Genomic DNA, 21967 nt, shown 5'->3' with positions numbered 1-21967 from the left:
CTCTGAAGAAGAAATTGACCAAAATGCCCTCCATTTGGCTTATTGAGCCAAAATTGTCTGTACCGATAGATAAAATTCAAGAAGCATTTTCTTGGCATTCTAATGCCATCAAAACCTCAATGACTCTTCTCTGGAGTCCCAAAAATTATTTCATGAATTTTTCCATGGGTTTAGGGCTTCTAGTTGCGAAGACTGCAACTTCCAACTGGGTTACCCATCACTAGGGCACTGGCTCATTTAACTTGGTTGTATTTATTTCTAAAATTTTTTCTAAATTTTTCTTATTAATATTTGAGTTAATTATGGCTCCTCACTTTAGTTTAAATGTTTTTCTAGATGTTCTAGTTATCCGGACCGACACCGATCATCGGAATAGTAGAATGTACGGAATTGCTATAGTGAGGGTGTTACAACTCTTCCCCTCTAATTTAAATTTCGTCCTTGAAATTTACCTGATACAAACAGTTGAGGGAACTGTTGCCTCATCATCTCTTCACTTTCCCAAGTTGCCTCCTCGGTGTTGTGGTGCCTCCAAAAAACTTTCACCAATGGAATCTACTTATTCCTCAACTCTTTCACTTTTCGAGCCAGGATCCGTATGGGTTCTTTTTCATATGTCAAATCCGGTTGTACTTCAATTTCTTCCATGGAGATGACATGTGAAGGATCTGAGCGGTATCTTCTTAGCATAGATATGTGAAACACATTGTGGATCTTTTCCAGCTCTGGTGGTAAAGCTAGCCTATAGGCCATTGGTCCCACACATTCAATGACTTCATATGGGCCAATGAACCTAGGGCTTAACTTACCCTTTCTTCCAAACCTTAATACCTTTTTCCATGGTGAGACTTTGAGAAACACCTTATCTCCAACTTCATATTTTATCTCTTTTCTCTTCAAATCGGTATAAGATTTTTGTCTATCTAAGGCAACTTTCAAATTGGCTTTGACTAACTTTACCTTCTCCTCAGTCTGTTGCTGTGACACCCCTTACCAGTCTATAGTGTAGCCGAGCAAGATATGCCACGTAGTGTACCGAAACACCCTATTTTAATTCAATCATTTTTTTTTAATTCTTCCTAATTTATTTTTTTTCATAGTTATGAAGTACAATTTATGAAATATAATTCATTTAAGTCATTTATTGAAATTATAATTTATTTGAGGTTCCAAAAATTTTATAGAAAGTCCGGCAGAGTACCGGCTAAAAATGGAGAAAACAGTTCTTCGGAACTTGTGAAAAACAGTTCCAATAATCATTTCCAATCATTCTCAAACTCCAATAACCATCAACATGGTCTCAACATTAGAAATCATTTCAAGTTCTCAACATTAATCCACAATTTCATTCAAATTCAAAATCAACTAAAATTTCATGAAGATATTCTCAAATTATATTAATTAACAAAATTCTTCAAAATATGTACATCAACATATGATTACGTGAATTTACTATTTACATGAGTTCATAATTTACAAATCACAAACTACTACCTAATACAAAATGCAAAAACATAATTTCAAAAGGGACCTAAAGGTCCTACCACTGATGCACTGTAGATGAGAGGTGACTCTAACTCTAGGCAGATCTGTGACCTCAACCAGTATGTGGTCTGCTGAGCTCTTTGTCTGTCTCTCCAGAACCTAGGCGTGGCAAAAAGCGACGCACTAAGTAATAATGCTTAGTGGTGCCAATAATAAAATAAAAAGAACTAATAAAAAAATAAATATGCAGTGAGTGTATTGATGTCTCATGTAGATAAATTTTTGATAATTGTTGGTAGTCTTATTTATTTGGTACTTGTCATATTCATTATTTCATTAAATTTATCAACTTTCATCTTTGGTTGCCCAAGTAACCTATACTGGATGACTGGACTGGATAAATGGGTAAACTGACACTGGGTATCAAGTACCTCAGGCCATCACACCATCGGTCACATATGTGTCTCCTGGTGTGCAATAGAATAGCTAATAAGCTGTAATAACATTAGGCAGAAGGCCAAGTCTCAACATAGTGTCAGAATGGCTAAAAGCCATAAAATCATAGAATGGCATAATGTCATGTGCAGTACTGCTAACTGAACCCTATTGGCATGCCAACCTATCCAAACCAATCTTGCTAGGTGTACTAGGGCATGTTATACTCTTAATTTATACAATTCTTGAAATTTAAGTTTAGGTGTTACTATTCATTCCATTAGTCAACAAAAATTTTGACTTTTGCATAGATAATAGATACATTAGTTTAAATACTCCCAACATACTACATTTTGCATTCTAAAATTGTTGGTATTGGTTGCCAATACCATTTTTAAGCTTAATGTTAATTGTTCAAAATTTTCAGATTTCAAGCATTGTGCTTACTGTTCTATTAGTCATTTTTGCAGTGGGAATTTGGCAAAGTGATCAACATGAAAGTTGTTCCTTTTTTTGTCTAGTTATATTTTTTCGAATCACTCCATTTGGAGTTTTTTAGCTCAAGTTATGACCTAAAAACCATAACTGGCCGGATTACAAATTTTCCAGATTTTCCGGACTGACCAAATCTATAGTATTTTGAGCAGTGACTGTAGGTTACTTTTTGAATATGTTATGGTCATAATTTGGGTTACGTTTCTTCTTAATACTTGTAGCTCTATATCTCAGTTTGTTGCTCATAAAATTTTAGGTCAATTGGACCTTTCTACACTGAGTTATGGCAAAATGACTAAATACTATTCATTTGGTCATTTTGCCCAGGTAGAATGCAGGTCACCCGGATTAGGGCAATCTTTAGGTCAACTTGGTTTGGTTTTATGGGCATCGTTTCTTCACCAAAGTTGTGCCATTATGTGTCTAGTTTCATGTCCAATTGGCCTTGCACCTATTGAACCTCTACAACTCCAGTTATTGCTGCCCAAATTTGCTGGACTCATGCCCAGTTCTGCAGGTCACCAAGGGCAGCCATACTAACCTCAATTCCCACTACACAAACCACTTCATTTCTTGTTTACACATAACCAAATGGTCACTAATTGACCATTAAAACTTACTTTCACCAACACATGAACAAGATCCAAGTTTTTGTGTCCAAACCCTAGCTCAAATTCAAGGTTCACACAACACATGTCAATTAGGCATACTAATCCATTTCAAATTTATGTCTACACATCAACACCATTTCTAAGCCATTTTAAATCCATCAAAACCATCAACTACCACTCCTATAAAGCTGGCCAAAATTCTATTCTCAATTTCACACATGATTTATCTCAATTTCTTAATTATTTGTTCATATTCAAACTAAATTTTAAGAAATAAACAAGATTAAGTAATTAACATGCACTAACCTCTTTGGTCTCTTTATTGGCTTGTATAAACCTTGGAATTTCTTCACTTTATGATAATCAAAACCTTGCTCTTGATGTGGGGATTAATTTTTGTGAAGGGTGTTTAGGGTTTTGGGGTGAGATTTGGTGAGTTATGAAGCTTTGGTGGAGCTTTCATGGAGGTTTGGGTGGAAGGGATAAGGAAGGCTACAGATGGAAGAAGAAAGTAAAAAGAAAACTGATTTTTTTCTTTCATTTTTGCCCATTTAACTCATTTGAAGTGAGTTATAGCCATGTATCACCATATAATTTGGTGGAGGCACACTAATGACATCATGTGATGTCATAATTTTTTATTTAATTTATTTTCTTTTTTTTCTTTTCTACTCAATTTTAATTTAATTTGTAGCAATATTTTTCATATTTTATGTCATAATAATTATTTACTTAACTGGACAAGTCGAACAAAAATCATCTCTGAAGACGGAATGACCAAAATGCTCTCCATTTGGCTTATTGAGCCAAAATCGTCTGTACCGATTGAAAAATTTTTCTAAGCATTTTCTTGGTATTCTAATGCCATAGGAATCTCAATGACCCTTATCTGGAGTCCCAAAAATTATTTTATAAATTTTTCCTCGGGTTTAGAGCTCCTAGTTGTGAGAACAGCAACTTTCCACTAGGTTACCAATCGCTAGGGCACCAGCTCATTTAACTTACTTATATTTTATTTCAAAAATTTTTCCTAAATTTTTCTTATTAATATTTGAGTTAATTATGGTTCCTCACTTTAGTTTAAATATTTTTTTGGATGTTCTAGCTGTCCGGACCTACACTAGTCATTAGAACAGTAGAATGTACGGAGTTGCTATAGTGAGGGTGTTACAACTCTTCCCCTCTAATTTAAATTTCGTCCTTGAAATTTACCTGATGCAAACAGTTGAGGGAACTGTTGCCTCATTGTCTCTTCACTTTCCCAAGTTGCCTCCTCGGTGTTGTGGTGCCTCCAAAGCACTTTCACCGGTGGAATCTGCTTATTTCTCAACTCTTTCACTTCCCAAGCCAGGATCCGTCTGGGTTCTTCTTCATATGTCAAATTCGGTTGTACTTCAATTTCTTCCATGGAGATGACATGTGAAGAATCTGAGCAGTATCTTCTTAGCATAGATACGTGGAACACATTGTAGATCTTGTTCAGCTCTGGTGGTAAAGCTAGCCCGTAGGCCACTAGACCCATATGTTCAATGACTTCATATGGGCCAATGAACCTAGGGCTTAACTTATCTTTTCTTCCAAACCTCAGTACCTTTTTCCACAGTGACACCTTGAGGAACACTTTGTCGCCAATTATGTATTCTATTTCTTATCTCTTCAGGTCGGCATATAATTTTTGTCTGTCTGAGGCAACCCTCAGATTGGCTTTGATTAGTTTTACCTTCTCCTCAGTCTCTTTCACCAGGTCTAGCCATACCAGTTTATCTTTGCCTAATTCAGTCCAGTAAACTGTAGTTCTACATTTCCTCCCATACAGTGCTTCATACGGGGCCATTTGGATTCTAGCTTGGTAGCTATTATTGTATGCAAATTCTGCCAGTGGAAGGTATCTATCCCAACTTCCCTCAAACTCAATGACACAACTCCTCAGCGTATCCTCAAGGACTTGACATATATTTCATGTTATTATTATCATTTCAGTTCAATATTTGTATTAGTTCAATTGGTTTCAATTGTTTACCTGGATTACTCTTTCTGATTGCCCATCCGTCTGAGGATGGAAAGCTGTGCTGAAGTGGAGTTGTGTACCCAAGGATTCATGCAACTTCTTCTAGAATCTCGATGTAAACCTTGGGTCTCGATCAGATATGATGGAAAGTGGAATTCCATGCAGTCTAACTATCTCACTGATATACAATTCTTCTAACTTCTCCAATGAGTAGTCAGTTTTTACTGGCAGAAAGTGTACTGACTTTGTCAATCTATCTACTATCACCCATACTGCATCATGCTTCTTCTAGGTGAGAGGTAGACCACTTACAAAATCCATGGTGACCCGATCCCATTTCCATTCAGGTATGCGTATAGGCTGTAGCAAACCCGATGGAACTTGATGTTCTGCCTTGACTTGCTGACATGTCAAGCATTTAGTCACATAGTCAGCTATGTCTGTAATGGCCCGGCCCACTAGTGATATTGTCTGCTCTGGGCTGAAGCCCTCATGGTTTTAAAACGTGTCACTAGGGGTTACGAACCACCAGCTTAAAAACCCAGCATCTCTCCCGTCTTTTGTCGATGTGGGATTTGCCTAGGGTGTTACAATCCACCCGCCTTATGGGACTCAATGTCCTCGCTGAGGTTTGCCCCACCATCGCTCAAGGTTGCACGCGCAGTGGCTCTAATACCACAAATGTAATGGCCCGGCCCACTAGTGATATTGTCCGCTCTAGGCCGAAGCCCTCACGGTTTTAAAATGCATCACTAGGGGTTACGAACCACCAACTTATAAAATCAGCATCTTTCCCGTGTTTTGCCGATGTGGGATTTGCCTAGGGTGTTACAATCCACCCCCCTTATGGGACTTAACGTCCTCGCTGAGGTTTGCCCTACCATCACTTATGGTTGCACGCGGAGTGGCTCTGATACCACAAATGTAATGGCCTGACCCACTAGTGATATTATCCGCTCTGGCCCGAAGCCCTCACGACTTTTAAAGTGCGTCACTAGGAGTTATGAACCACTAACTTATAAATCCAGCATCTCTCCCGTGTTTTGCCGATGTGGGATTTGCCTAGGGTGTTACAATGTCCTTCTTCATACCAGGCCACCAATAATGAAGCTTCTGATCATGGTACGTTTTTGTACTTCCTGGGTGCATAGCATAAACACTGGTGTGTGCCTCTTTCAGAATACTGGCTTTCAATTCCCCATCATCTGGTACATATACTTTTCCTTTATAGTACTGACACCCATCTGCTTTCCCCTCTGAGATTTTACTCACAGTAGTCATTAATTTCTCATCTACATTTTTCCCATCTAAAATCTGCTATAGTAGGTTTGGCTTCACTTGCAACTCAGCCAAAATAGCTCGATCTCGAGCCAAGGATAAACGGGCATTCAATGATCTCAAAGCTGTGATGGATTTTCTGCTCAAAGCATCAGCAACTACATTTGCCTTCTAGGATGGTAGTCAATCACACAATCATAGTCCTTCAGGAACTCAATCCATTGCCTTTGTCTAAGGTTGAGCTCCTTCTAGGTTGGCAAGTATTTCAGACTTTTATGGTCTGTGTAAATGTAACACTTTTCACCATACAAATAGTGCCCCCATATCTTCAATGCGAAGATAATTACTCCAAGTTCTAGATCATGGGTAGGGTAATTCTGTTCATGTGGCCTTAGCTACCTGGAAGCATAAGCGACCACCTTCCCCTCTTGCATCAATACACACCCTAACCCATTATGCGAGGCATCACTGTAGACCACAAAAGTCCTTTCCCGACACTGGCTATGTTAACACTGGTGCCTCTGTTAACATAGCCTTCAACTTCTCAAAACTGGTCTGACACTTATCATTCCAGTCAAATCTGACATTCTTGTGTAACAACTTGGTCATTGGGGCAGCTATTAAGAAAAATCCCTTCACAAATCTTCTGTAATACCCAGCTAGCCCTAAGAAACTTCTGACCTCAGTTGTATTCCTGGGAGGCTTCCATTACATCACTACTTCTATTTTCTTGGGATCTACTCTAATCCCATCAGCTGACACTATGTGCCTAAGGAATGCAATCTCATTTAACTAGAAGTCACATTTGGACAACTTAGCATATAGTTTCTTTTTTCTCAGGGTTTGCAAAATAATCCTCAAATGCTCATCATGTTCTTCCCTGGTCTTGGAATACACCAAAATATCATTAATAAAGACCACTATGAACTGATCTAGGTGTGGATGGAAGATACCGTTCATAAGGTCCATGAATGTCGCTGGTGCATTTATTAGGCCAAAGGGCGTCACTAGGAACTCATAATGCCCATACCGGTTCCTAAATGCAGTCTTTGGCACATCTGCATCCTTCACCCTCAACTGATGATACCCTGATCTGAGATCAATTTTTGAAAATATTCCTGCTCCCTTCAACTGATCAAACAGATCGTCAATTCTAGGCAACGGATATTTGTTCTTCACTGTCACTTTATTCAACTGCCGGTAATTGATGCACAACCTCAAAGTCCCATCCTTATTTTTCACAAACAGCACTAGAGCTCCCCATGGTGACACACTGGGGCGTATGAACCCCTTATCCAGTAACTCTTGTAACTGGATTTTCAGTTCCTTCAATTCTGTGGGCGCCATCCTATAAGGAGCAATAGAGATTGGTGTTGTACCCAGCAGTATCTCAATAGCAAACTTGACTTCCCTTTCTGGTGGCAAGCCAGGCAATTCTTCAGGAAACACATTTGGGAAGTCTCTTACTATGGGTATGTCACACAGATTTGGCTTAGCCTACCTAGTATCCACCACATATGCTAGGTAGGCATCACAGACTTTTCTCATCAATTTTCTTGCAACTGTGGCTGAGATGACATTGGACAAGAAATCTGTCCTTTCCCCCATAACTGTGATGTCATTACCCTCAGGAGTTTTTAAGGAAATTGTCTTCAATTTACAATCAACCATTGCCTGATGATGTGACAACCGGTCCATTCCCAAAATCACGTCAAACTCATGGAAAGGCAACTCAATCAGGTCTGCCAAGAATTCATACCCTTGAATCCTTAACGGGCAACCTTTGTACACTTTGTTCACCATTACACTGTGGCCCAATGGATTAGTGACCAGAATGTCTTGGTCACTCTCCCCTACCAGTATCACCCTTTCTACGGGTAAGTTGATGCAGATGTATGAATGAGTAGACCCTGGATCCACCAATGCATGCATAGATATATTATAGAGGGAGAACGTACCCCTGATGATGTTTGGGGCATTTTACTCCTCCTGAGCTCTCATGGCATAGGCTCTGGCAGGTGGTCTACCCTCAGGCTTCTCTATTGGCTCAGATGCAAGCCTCTATAATGGTCCCATGGCCTCAGATTTGCCAGATTTCCTGCCCTTTTGTGGTGTAGGAGCAGGTCTGTCTGCTTATGTTGGAGCAGCTGTAGTAGTTCTGCGTGGACAGTTCCTCAGCTAATGCTCTGTCGACCCACACCTTAAGCAGGCACTAGTCACTCTCCAACACTTCCCCTTATGCCACTTCAAGCAATGTGGACATGCAGAAGATGCTGGGGCTGGTCCCCTGAACCCCATCCCTGGAGAGCTGCCCACTGATGGTGTGGACTGACCTCTCCTAGGGGTGAACTATGGCCTGGGCCCCTAGGACTGACCCTGATCTTGAGGTTGACCTGAACTCTGTGCAGGTGGACCTTTGAACTTCTTCCCAGGTACAGGAGATGAACTAGACTGACCCGGGCCCCTCTTCTGCTGTCTCTCTCTTCTAGTCTGCTAACTTATTCTAATCTTTTCAACTTTTATTGCAGCTTCCACTAACTTGGTGAAGTCTGTGATTCCCAAGGCAGTGATCATGATTTTTATATTGTTATTTAATCCCTCTTCAAATCTCTTACACCTTTCGGCTTCATTAGGGACTATCTCCCTTTTGTGGCGACTCAGTCTGACAAATTCCTTTTCATACTCGGCCACTGTCAGCTGTCTCTGCCTCAGGTTAATGAACTCTTTTCTTCTCTCTTCCAGGTATACACTACCCACATATTTCTTCTTGAATTCTGAGAGGAAGAAGTCCCAAGTTATTACTTCTGGTTGCACTTCACTAGACACTGTATCCCACCATTGGTAGGCATCATCTTGCGATAGAGATACAACAGCTTCTAGATTTTGTTCAGGAGTGCAGTGGAGTTGTTTTAAAACTCTGCCTGTTCTGTTCAACCAGTTTTCGATTGCAATAGAATCATCTTCTCACTTGCCAAAGAAATTCAATGCTCCAAAATTTCTCAGTCTTTCCAGATGTGATTTCTGCTGCGGAGGTGGTAGTGGTGGTGGCATTACCCCAGCCATTTGTCTGAAGAACTCGGCCATTTGCTGAAACATGGCCTGTGGAGGCTGAGCAGGCTCTGTTGGAGCTGGCAGAGCAGGTTCTCCCCTATCCCTAGTCTTAGTTGCTGCAGGTGGAGCATGACTCTCCACTTCCTCCTCAACTACCCTCTGTGATGTAGGGTCCATATCCTATTCAAAATAACAAAGACAAACAGATCTGCATTAGTGTCACCTCGACTCTTACAAATGCAATGCATGGTATGGACTCGATCTAGGCCTAGAAATGTCTAAACTGTGCTCTGATACCACTAAATATGGCACCCCTTACCCGTCTACAGTGTAGCCGAGTAAGATATGCCACGCAGTGTACCGGAACACCCTATTTTAATTCAATCATTTTTTTTATTCTTCCTAATTTATTTTTTTCATTGTTATGAAGTACAATTTATGAAATATAATTCATTTAAGTCATTTATTGAAATTATAATTTATTTGAGGTTTCGAAAATTTTATAGAAAATTCGGCAGAGTACCGGTTAAAAATAGAGAAAACAGTTCTTTGGAACCTGTGAAAAACACTTCCAATAATCATTTCCAATCATTCTCAAACTCCAATAACCATCAACATGGTCTCAACATTAGAAATTATTTCAAGTTCTCAACATTAATCCACAATTTCATTCAAATTCAAAATCAATTAAAATTTCATGAAGATATTCTCAAATTATATTAATTAACAAAATTCTTCAAAATATGTACATCAACATATGATTATGTAAATTTACTATTTACATGAGTTCATAATTTACAAGTCACAAAATACTACCTAATGCAAAGTGCAAAAACATAATTTCAAAAGGGACCTAAAGGTCCTACCACTGATGCACTGTAGATGAGAGGTGACTCTGATGCTAGGCAGATCTGTGACCTCACCCAGTATCTGGTCTGCTGGGCTCTTTGTCTGTCTCTCCAGAACCTACGCGTGGCAAAAAGTGATGCGCTAAGTAATAATGCTTAGTGGTGCCAATAATAAAATAAAAAGAACTAATAAAAAAAATAAATATGCAGTGAGTGTATTGATGTCTCATGCAGACAAATTTTTGATAATTATTGATAGTCTTATTTATTTGGTACTTGTTATATTCATTATTTCATTAAATTTATCAACTTTCATTTTTGGTTGCCCAAGTAACCTATACTGGATGATTGGACTGGATAAACGGGTAAACTGGCATTGGGTATCAAGCATCTCGGGCCGTCACACCATCGGCCACATATGTGTCTCTCGGTGTGCAACAGAACAGCTAATAAGCTATAATAACATTAGGCACAAGGCCAAGTCTCAACATAGTGTCAGAATGGCTAAAAGCCATGAAATTACAGAATGGCATAATGCCATGTGCAGTACTGCTAACTGAACCCTATTGGCATGCCAACCTATCCAAACCAATCTTGCTAGGTGTACTAGGGCATGTTATACTCTTAATTTACACAATTCTTGAAATTTAAGTTTAGGTATTACTATTCATTCCATTAGTCAACAAAAATGTTGACTTTTGCATAGACAATAGGTACATTAGTTTTAATACTCCCAACATACCATATTTTGCATTCTAATATTGTTGGTATTGGTTGCCAATACCATTTCTAAGCTTAATGTTAATTATTCAAAATTTTCAGATTTCAAGCTTTGTGTTTACTATTTCATTAGTCATTTTTGCAATGGGAATTTGGCAAAGTGATCAACATGAAAGTTGTTCCTTTTTTTATCTAGTTACATTTTTTTTTGAATCACTCCATTTGGAGTTTTGTAACTCAAGTTATGACCCAAAAACCACAACCGGCCGGATTATAAATTTTCCAGATTTTCTGGACTAACCAAATCTACAGTATTTTGAGCAGTGACTGCAGGTCACTTTTTGAATATGTTATGTTCATAATTTGGGTTAGGTTTCTTCTTGAAAGTTGTAGGTCTATATCTCATCTTGTTGCTGGTAAAATTTCAGGTCAATTGGACCTTTCTACACTGAGTTATGGCCAAATGACTAAATACTATTCATTTGGTCATTTTGCCTAGGTAGAATGCAGGTCACCCGGATTAGGGTAATCTTTAAGTTAGCTTGGTTTGGTTTTATGGGCATGGTTTCTTCACCAAAGTTGTGCCATTATGTGTTTAGTTTCATGCCCAATTGGCCTTGCACCTATTGAACCTCTACAACTCTAGTTATTGCTGCCCAAATCTGCTGGACTCATGCCCAGTCCTGCAGGTCACCAAGGGTAGCCATACTAACCTCAATTCCCACTACACAAACCACTTAATTTCTTGTTTACACATAGCGAAATGGTCACTAATTGACCATTAAAACTTAATTTCACCAACACATGAACAAGATCCAAGTTTTTGTGTCCAAACCCTAGCTCAATTTCAAGGTTCACACAACACATGTCAATTAGGCATACTAATCTATTTCAAATTTATGTCTACACATCCACACCATTTCTAAGCCATTTTAAATCCATCAAAACCATCAACTACCACTCCCATAAAGCTGGCCAAAATTCTATTCTCAATTTCACACATGATTTATCTCAATTTCTTAATTATTTGTTCATATTCAAACTAAAATTTAAGAAATAAACAAGATTAAGTAATTAACATGCACTAACCTCTTTGGTCTCTTTATTGGCTTGTATAAACCTTGGAATTTCTTCACTTTATGATAATCAAAACCTTGCTCTTGATGTGGGGATTAATTTTTGTGAAGGGTGTTTAGGGTTTTGGGGTGAGATTTGGTGAGTTATGAAGCTTTGGTGGAGCTTTCATGGAGGTTTGGGTGGAGGGATAAGGAAGGCTACGGATGGAAGAAGAAAGTAAAAAGAAAACTTATTTTTTTCTTTCATTTCTGCCCATTTAACTCATTTTAAGAGAGTTATAGCCATGTGTCACCATGTGATTGGGTGGAGGCACACTAATGACATAATGTGATGTCATAATTTCTTATTTAATTCATTTTCTTTTTTTTTAGAAGACTGATTTTTTTCTTTCATTTCTGCCCATTTAACTTATTTTAAGAGAGTTATAGCCATGTGTCACCATGTGATTGGGTGGAGGCACACTAATGACATCATGTGATGTCATAATTTCTTATTTAATTCATTTTCTTTTTTTTTGCTTTTCTACTCAATTTCATTTTAATTTGTAGCAATATTTATTCATATTTTATGTCATAATAATTATTTACTTAACTAGACAAATTGGCCAAAAATCATCTCTGAAGACGAAATGACCAAAATGCCCCTCCGTTTGGCTTATTGAGCCAAAATCGTCTGTACCAATTGAAAAATTTTTCTAATCATTTTCTTGGCATTCTAATGCCATAGAAACCTCAATAACCCTTCTCTGGAGTCCCAAAAATTATTTTATAAATTTTCCCTTAGGTCTAGGGCTCCTAGTTGCGAGAACCGCAACTTCCCACTAGGTTACCAGCTCATTTAACTTATTGTATTTTATTTCTAAAATTTTTCCTAAATTTTTCTTATTAATATTTGAGTTAATTATGGTTACTCACTTTAGTTTAAATATTTTTCCGGATGTTCTAGCTATCCGGACCCACACTGGTCACCGAAACTGTAACATCCTCATTTTAGTTAGTACGTACAGTTTGCTATTCCGGTGATCAGTGTCAGTTCGGACAGCTAGAACGTCCGAAAAAATATTTAAACTAAATTGAAGAACCATAATTAACTCAAATATTAATAAGAAAAATTTAGGAAAAATTTTAGAAATAAAATACAACCAAGTTAAATGAGCTGGTGCCCTAGCGATGGGTAACCTAGTGAGAAGTTGCGGTTCTCGCAACTAGGAGCCCTAGACCAGGGGGAAAAATTATAAAATAATTTTTGGGACTCCAGAGAAGGGTCATAGAGGTTCTTATGGCATTAGAATGCCAAGAAAATACTTAGAAAAAATTTTCAATCGGTACAGACAATTTTGGCATGTTAAGCCAAACGGAGGGCATTTTGGTCATTTCGTCTTCAGAGAAGATTTTTGCCCAACTTGTCCAATTAAATAAATAATTTATATAACATAAAATATGATTAAATGTTATTAAAAATTTAATTGTAATTAAATAGACAAGAATTGATGAGTAAATGAAGGAAAATGGATATTTGACATCATAATGATGTCGTTAAAAATCTCCCAACCAATCCAATCTTGACACATGGCATAACTTTATATAAAAGAGACTAAATGGGCTGAAAATGAAAAAAAAATCAGAACACCTTCTTCTCTTCTTCTCCTTGACGTCAACCCCTCCTCCATGGCCACCATGAACAAGTTTTTTCAAGCTTGATTTTCCCTAGCTTTCTTCCACCAAAAACCCTAATTGTCAACACAAAAACTTGCTCTTACACCTTGGTGATTCTTTTGGGAGTAAAAAGAAGAGGAAAACAAGAGCTTTAGCAAGTGGGAAAATCTCACTCCATAGAGGTTAGTGACCTAACCATGAATTTTACTTTAAATTCATGTTAAGGACTTTGAATGAGTGTAAATTACAAAGAAAAATTGTTAAATGCCATTTGTATATAAACCCTAGATTTTCGGTAGCCATGGTTAGGATTTGTTTGTGATGAGTTTGATGAAGTTAAAAAGTTATTTGGCTGCCTTTAATGTGCATCTTATAAGTAGATTGAAGAAATGCAATGAAAATGCATGAATGGTAATGTGTGAGTTAGGGTTTGGGGTGAAAAAATGAGATTTTGGCCATGTGATGATGAAAATAAGTTTTAATGGTCAATTAGTGACCATTTAGTTCTGTTTAAATAAAAAATGAAGTGTGTTGAGTGATGGGATTTGGTTTTGGTGTGGCTGCCATTAGAGTGACCTGCAGAATTGGAGTGACTTGCAGAATTGGACTTGAGTCCAGTAGGTTTCGGCAGCCATAACATGAATTGTAAAGGTTTAATTGGTGCAAGGCCAATTTGAAATGAAACTAGACACAAAATGGCACAACTTTGGTGAAGAAACCATGCCCATAAAACCAAATCAAGTGAACCAAAAACTTGCCCTAATCCGAGTCATCTGCAGTCTGCCTGGGCAAAATGACCAAATGAACAGTATTTGGTCATTTGTCCATAACTCAGTGTAGAAAGGTCCAATTGACCTGAAATTTTATCAGCAACAAGCTAAGATATAGACCAACAACTTTCATGAAGAAACCTAACCCAAATTATGACCAGAGCCTATCCAACAAGTGAGTTGCAGTCACTATTCATTGCACTGTAGATATGGTCAGTCTAAAAATTCTGGACAAAATTTCAATCCGGCCAGTTGTGGTTTTTGGACCATAACTTGAGCTACAAAACTCCAAATGGAGTGATTCAAAAAAGGAAATGCAACTAGAAAAAATAAGGAACAACTTTCATGTTGATTAGTTTGCCAATTTCCCACTACAATAATGACTAATGGAACAGTAAAACAAAGCATGAAAACTGAAAATTTTGTCCAATTAGCATTAAGCTTAGAAATGGTATTGGCAATCAATAACAACAAGTTTAAAATGCAAAATGTGGTATGTTGGGAGTATTTAAACCAATGTACCTATTGTCTAAGCAAAAGTCAACATTTTGGTTAACTAATGAAGTGAATAGTAACACCAAAACTTGAAACTCAAAAATTGTAAAACTTAAAAATGTAATATGCCCTAGTATACCTAACAAGATTGGTTTGGATAGCTCGGCATGCCAATTGGGTTCTGTTAGCAGTACTGCATATGGCTCATGCCACTCTATGTTTCATGGCTCCCATGCCATTCTGTGACATAATAGCCTTTGGCTATGTTATTTGAGTTGATATACTTGGGTTTTAACCCTGATAATTGTTACAGCTTATTAACTGTTCTGTTGCACACCGGCAGACATAATGTGACCGATGGTGTGATGGTCCGAGGTACTTAGTACCCAGTGCCAGTTTACCCGTTTATCCAGTCCAGTCAACTAGTATGGGTTACTCGAGCAATGATAATAAACCTTACCAAATTTTAAGTGAATAATACTGCAAATAATACCAAAAATTAAGTCTATCCAAAAATGAAATCATACATTCTGCATAATTATTTTATTCTATTTTATTTTATTTTATATTGTCACCACTAAGCAGAATTGTTTAGCGCGTTGCTTTTGCCACGCGCAGGTACTGGAGACTTAGCTGGGGAGCCCAGCAGACATCAGACGGGGTGAGCCTTCAGAGCTGCATCCGGGGTCCGGAGTCACCTCACATCTGCACTGCATATGGTAGGACATTAGGACTATAGGAGGCCCTTTTGTATTTTTGCATTTTGTATTAGTTTGAATTGTAACTATAAACTCCTGTAATTATGTATTAATGTAAATATATAAAATTTCATATTATTGAGATTTTCTGCATAATGTATGTTGATAAAAAATTTTTGAGAATTATTTGTGAATATGCTTCAAGTGATGAAGTGAACAGAAAGGTTTTGAAAATAGTATTGTGATTTGAGATTGAGATTTTGAGATTGACTTGAATGTGTATAATGGAGTTTGGATTTGGAAATTATTTTGGAAGTGTTTTTAAACAGGTTCAGAAGAACTGTTTTCCAATTTACAGCTGGCACTCTGCCCAAATTTCTATAAAATTTACGGATAAATTCAAATTTATCAAAATTGAAAATAAATGAATTAAAAGGGATAAATTGTAATAGAAATATAAATTGGTGCTCCGACACACTGAGTGGTATAACTTGCTCAGCTACACTGTAGACGGGTAAGGGGTGTCACATTTAGTGGTTTTAGAGCATCGGTTTAGGCATTTCTAGGCCTAGATAGAGTACATACCATTGCATTGCATTTGCAAGTGTTGAGGTGACATTGATGCAGATCTGTTTGTTTTCTTATTTTGAATAGGATATGGATCCTTCTTCACAAAGAGCAGTTGTGGAAGAGGTGGTGTAACACCCTCCCGACAACCACTCCGTACATCCTACTGTTCCGGTGACCGGTGTCGGTCCGGACAGCTAGAATGTCCGGAAAAATATTTAAACTAAAGTGAGGAACCATAATTAACTCAAATATTGATAAGAAAAATTTAGAAAAAATTTTAGAAATAAAATACAAACAAGTTAAACGAGCCGGTGCCCTAGCGATGGGTAACCAGAGGGAAGTTGCGGTTCTCGCAACGAGGAGCCCTAGACCCGGGGGAAAAATTATAAAATAATTTTTGGGACTCCAGAGAAGGGTCATTGAGGTTCCTATGGCATTAGAAAGCCAAGAAAATACCTAGAAAAATTTTTCAATCGGTACAGCCAATTTTGACCCGTTAAGCCAAACGGAGGGCATTTTGGTCATTTCGCCTTCAGAGGTGATTTTTGGCCGACTTGCCCAGTTGAGTAAATAATTAATATGACATAAAATATGAAGAAATATTACTAGAAATTAAATTGAAAATGAGTAGTGGAGGAAAGAAAAGAAATTGAGGAAAAAGGCTATTTATGACATCATGGTGATGTCATTTATAATTACCAACCAATCACAATTTAGCCATCCTTTGACTAACTAAATAAAAGACTAAATGAAGACTAAATTCACCAAAATTTGCAGCAGCCATCCTTCTCTCCTTAGTGCAGCCGAAACCTCTCCCATACACCCTCCATTGATGAACAATCCAAACCTTCAATCTTCTCTTCATTTTACCCTAAAACCCTAGAGACCTTTCACTAAACTTTGCCCTAGCACCTTGCTAAACCGTTAGGCAGCCAATAAGAGGAAAGAAAGTGAAGTTTAGGGCTTTGGAAATTGTGCCCAATCAAGGTTAGTGCTACACTTTTATTCTCATTCTTGTAATCTTAGTTAGAACATCATTTTGAGCTAAGAGAATTTAAGAAATTGAAGTAAATTACATGTGTTAAGGGTACCTTCAATTTTCGGCAGCCCTATGGAAGATTGAGTTTGATTGTTTAATAAACTTAGAGTGGCTGGAAATGAGGGTTAAGGTATTAATATGCATGGATATTGAACTAAGTATGTTAATTAAGGTTTATGAGTAAATTGATTTGGACATTAGGGTTTGGAAAGGTGAAAATGTGACTTGGCTTAGGAAATTGTTAGAGAACTTGTTAATGGTCAATTAGTGACTATTTTAGGTATGTTGAGCACAATTTGGACTGAAAAATGGGATTGCAAAGAGAAGGAGTAAGCTGCCCTAGGGCAGCAGAAATGGACTGAAATTTCAGTCCAATTACACAGCCATAACTTTGGCTGTGTTAGTCCAATTGATGTTTGGCCAATTGGACATGAAACTAGGTTTATAATGGCACATTTTTGCTGAAGAAACCATGCCCAAAAGACCAAAGCAAGAGGACCAAAACTTGGCCCCAATCCGGACACCCTGCACTGATTCTGCAGAATTGACCAAATGAACAGTAACTGTTCATTTGGCCATAACTCACTGTAGATTTGGTCAATTGACCTGAAATTTTTACAGCAACAAGTTAAGACATAGACAAACAACTTTCATGAAGGAACCTACCCCAAATTATGGCCAGAACCTAACCCAAATGGTAGTGGAAGTTACTGTTCCTGTTACTGTAGATATGGTATTTTCTGCAGAATGGGAATCCGGCCAGCTGTGGTTTGTGGACCATATCTGGAGCTACAAAACTCCAAATGGAGTGATTCAAAAAAAGAAATTCAACTAGACAAAATAAGGAACAACTTTCATGTTTTACATTTCTTCAAATTCCCACAGTAACAGTGTCCAATGGAACAGTGAAGTTGACTCACCAAAACTGAAAATTCTGCTTGTGTGGGTTTACACTTTGAAATGGTATTAACACTCAACAAGTTTTAAACACCAAATGTGGTATGTTGGGAGTGCCAAAGTCAATGTACATATTTTCTATCCAAAAGTCAACATTTTTGTTGACCAATGAGGTGAATAGTAACACCAAAAACATGAAATTCACAAATTGAAGAATTTAAAAGTTTCAAATGCCCTAGTATACCTAACAAGATTGGTTTGGATAGTTTGGCATGCCAATAGGGTTCAGTTAGCAGTACTGCACATGGCAATATGCCATTCTGTGATTTTATGGCTTTTAGCCATTCTGACTTTGTATTGAGCTTTGACCTTGTGCCTGATATATTTACAGCTTGTTAGCTGCATTACACAGGAGATGCATATGTGATCGATGGTGTGACGGCCCGAGGTACTTGATATCCATGCGGTTACCCGTTATCGATCCGATTGCGTCTAGTGTAGGTTACAAGGGCAACCAAATGAATGAAAGTGAACAAAGTTACTGAATTAATGTATATATAACCATACTAAACAAATGAATCATACACATTCACTATATATTCGTTTTATTGCTATTTTTTTTATTATATTATTGCACCACTAAGCATTATTGCTTAGCACGTTGCTTTTGCCACGCGTAGGTACTGGAGATCCTGATCCTGAGCCCAGTAGACCGCAGACTGGGTGAGTTCATCCTGCAGATCCGCACGATGTCCGTGTCACCTCACTACTGCGATGCATTGGTAGGGCACTAGGTGTCATTTGTCATTTTGTAATTAAATTTTTATTTTCTCATATGTATTTGGGATTATGTAATGTATTTTGAGGTTCATGTAATTAATAAAGAGTTATGGGTATGTATGGACGTAATTTGAGCTTTTAATTGTTCTTTCTCTATATGAGAACCCTGAGAAATGGATGTTTGAGAAATGAAAAGGCTATTGAGAACTGAAATTGAGAAATATTGTTGAGTTTTTGATATTGAGACTCTGTTGATGAATTGAAGTTGAGTTTGTTTGAAAATTATTTGGAAGTGTTTTCACAGGTTCCGAAGAACGGTTTTCTCCATTTTTAACCGGTACTCCGCCGGATTTTCTTTAAAATTTTCGGAACCTTAAATGAATAATACTTTTGATAAATGGCTTAAATAAATTGTATTTCATAAATTATATGCAAAAGCATGATATAAATTAATTGAGGAATATTAGAGTGTGCCGATACACCGTGTGGCATTACTTACTCGGGTATACTGTATACGGGTAAGGGGTGTCACAGGTGGAGAGTCGTGCTCCACCAAGGGCTGAATCTGGGGGTAAGGTAGAATCTGCTCCACCAGTAGCTGATGCACCTGCCCAACCTCAGTTTGCTCTATTTCAGCAAATAACTGAATTCTACTGGTAAATGATGGGGGCAATTCCACCACCACAACCACAGCTACAACCACCACCAGCACCATAGAAATCTCATTTGGAGAAATTGAGAAAGCATTGGGCTGTTGACTTCTTTGGGAAGAGGGAGGATGATCCCATGGCCGCAGAAAAGTGGTTGGATAGAACCATCAGAGTGTTGAAACAGCTAAATTGCACCCCCGAGCAGAACCTGGTGGGTGCTGTGTCCCTACTTTAGGATGATGCATATCAGTAGTGGGACACAGTAACCAGTGAGGTGCAACCTGAATGGATCACCTAGGAATTCTTCCTCTCAGAGTTCAGAAAGAAATATATTAGCAAAGTGTATTTAGAAGAGTGAAGAAGGGAATTTATCAGTTTGAGACAGAGACAGTTGTCAGTGGCTGAGTATGAGCGTGAGTTTGTCAGACTGAGCTGGTATGGGAGGGAGATAGTCCCTACAGAGGCAGAGAGGTGTAGACGATTTAAAGAAGGGCTCAATGACAACATCAAAGTCATGATCACAGCATTGGAGATCACGGATTTTTCTAAACTGGTAGATGCAGCATCAAAAGTGGAAAGGGTCAGAATCAATGAACAAAATAGAAGGGAAAGACAAAGAAGAGGGTCCGGTCACCCAAGACATTTTCTGCTCCCAAAGAAGAAGAGTAAGGGTCCTCCTGCTCAGAGTTCAGGACCACCATAGGGTCAGGGCCAGTCTCAGGGGCCCAGACCACAGTTCACACCTAGGAGAGGCCAGTCCACACCATCAATGGGTAGCTCTCCAGGGATGGTGTTTAGGGGACTAGCCCCTGCATCTTCTGCTTGTTAGTACTGTCAGAAGTGGTATAAGGGGGAATGTTGGCGAGTGACCGGTGTATGCTAACGGTGTGGATCGACAGAACATCAGATCAAGAATTGTCCGAAGAGGACTACAACAGTTGCTCCAACACAAACTGACAGACCTGCTCCTGCACCACAAAGGGGTAGGAAGCCTGGTAAACCGGAGGCAGCTGGTCCATCACTGAGGCCTGCATCCGAGTCAATTGAGAGGCCAAACACTAGAATACCAGCCAGGGCCTATGCCATCAGAGCTCAGGAGGAGCAAGATGCCCCGGATGTAATCAGGGGTACGTTTTCCCTCTACAACACTTTTGTACATGCATTGGTGGATCCAGTGTAACACCCCTTACCCGTCTACAGTGTAGCCGAGCAAGTTATGCCACTCAGTGTGCCGGAGCACCAATTTATTATTCTAATTACAATTTATCCCTTTTAATTCATTTATTTTCAATTTTTGATAAATCTGAATTTTTCCGTAAATTTTATAGAAAATCCGGCAGAGTGCCGGCTGTAAATTGGAAAAACAGTTCTTCTGAACCTGTTTAAAAACACTTCGAAAATAATTTCTAAATCCAAACTCCATTATACACATTCAAGTCAATCTATAAAATCTCAATCTCAAATCACAACACTATTTTCAGAACTTTTTCTTTTCACTTCATTGCTGGAAGCACATTCATAAATATTTCTCAACATTTCATTTATCAAACATACATTATGCAGAAAATTTCAATAATATGAAATTTCATTATATAATTACAAGAGTTTATAGTTACAACCCAAAGCTAATACAAAATGCAAAATATAAAATGCTACCCAAAATCCTAATGTCCTACCATATGCAGTGCAGATGTGAGGTGACTTTGGACTCTGGATGCAGCTCTGAAGGCTCACCCCGTCTGGTGTCTGCTGGGCTCCCCAGCTAGGTCTCCAGTACCTGCACATGGCAAAAGCGACGCGCTAAGCAATTCTGCTTAGTGGTGACAATATAAAATAAAATAAAGTAAAATATAATATTAACTTCTTCATGCATTTTATTAATTGTTTCCTTGATGATTTTGAGCTTCTTTGTATTTTATTGTAATCATTCTTGATATTTAATTTCCGTATTTTCCTTCATAATCGATTCAATTATAGTTATACTTTTCCATGCCCAAGTAACCTATATAAGTTGACCGGACTGGATAAACGGGTAAACTAGCACTGGGTACCAGGTACCTCGAGCCGTCACACCATCGGTCACAATGTGTCTCCCGGTGTATAAACAGACTGGCTAATAAGCCATAAAAGCAATAAGGCATAAATCTAAGTAAAACATCATAATCAGTATAGCCATAGGCTATCACATCACAGAATGGCAATGAAGCCATACATCATACGCAGTACTGCTATCAAAACCCTATTGGCATGCCAACCTATCCAAACCAATCACATTAGGCCTACTAGGGCATTTTACAAAGTCATTTCTTGAATATTTGTACTTTATGTGTAAAGTTACTATTCATTTCAATAGTCAACTAAAATGTTGACTTTTGCATAGACAATAGGTACATTGGTTTTAATAC

The sequence above is a fragment of the Hevea brasiliensis genome, unplaced genomic scaffold (genome assembly GCF_030052815.1).
Source record: "Hevea brasiliensis isolate MT/VB/25A 57/8 unplaced genomic scaffold, ASM3005281v1 Scaf50, whole genome shotgun sequence".
Lineage (NCBI taxonomy): Eukaryota > Viridiplantae > Streptophyta > Magnoliopsida > Malpighiales > Euphorbiaceae > Hevea > Hevea brasiliensis.
The sequence above is the reverse complement of the archived record's forward strand: the minus strand, read 5'-3'. Positions refer to the sequence as shown.